Source organism: Tinamus guttatus, unplaced genomic scaffold (assembly GCF_059628265.1).
Source record: "Tinamus guttatus ecotype Peru unplaced genomic scaffold, ASM5962826v1 Tinamus_guttatus_pri_ptg000107l, whole genome shotgun sequence".
NCBI lineage: Eukaryota > Metazoa > Chordata > Aves > Tinamiformes > Tinamidae > Tinamus > Tinamus guttatus.
In genome coordinates, this window is record NW_028288641.1 from 614381 (window position 1) to 615000 (window position 620).

Sequence of the window (620 nt, forward strand, 5' to 3'; positions counted from 1 at the left end):
TGGCCAAACACTGTTCATTATTCCCAGAGATAGAAAGCATCTTTTTCATTCTCAATTTTTTTTGTCTTTTTAAAAATTTTTAAAATGATGGAAGAGTAAACATTTTTCTCAAAAAACAAAAAAAAATATTCTGTAAACAAGAAGGTCCCAACATGGGCACCCCCAAAACAAAATTGAAAGCCTATTGAAAGTGCAGGACCCCCCTGGCTTGCAGGCTGGGTTGCAAGTCACAGCTGTGGCCACAGTTTTTTAAACTGTAGAGCTAAATTCTTTAGTTTTATACATGAAAAAACTGGTGCAATACTTTCATTCATAATCCTAAGTCAGTATCATAACTCGATCTTTAAACGCCACAATACCACAATAAGGTAGGCATACATCAAGGCATAGTAGAGAGCGCACACTGTTTGTTAAGAACATCCTTGAGTAAACATTTACACGTGAACTGCTGCCTCCCCGATATTGCCGATTAGACAGAGAGAACATCATTCAGTGCAAAGTTAAAAAAGCTCATACTCCAACATCATCAGCAAATGCAAAAAGAAAAAAAAAGAAAAAATGGAATTCAAAGAATAAACATGATGAATATACACAAATGAGCTCATTCCAAGCAGTTTTAT

General features: G+C 35.3%; 1 protein-coding gene across 6 annotated transcripts in view; it reads right to left on the bottom strand.

Annotated features, from left to right (window-relative positions):
- Positions 1-309: 309 nt before the first annotated feature.
- TNRC6A (trinucleotide repeat containing adaptor 6A) overlaps positions 310-620 on the bottom strand; it is a 42925-nt gene continuing 42614 nt past the window's right edge. For all 6 annotated transcript variants that reach the window (XM_088520974.1, XM_088520973.1, XM_088520969.1 and 3 more), the window contains one exon: positions 310-620. This exon is cut by the window's right edge and continues 603 nt beyond it. The gene's annotated coding sequence lies outside the window, so the exon portion shown is untranslated.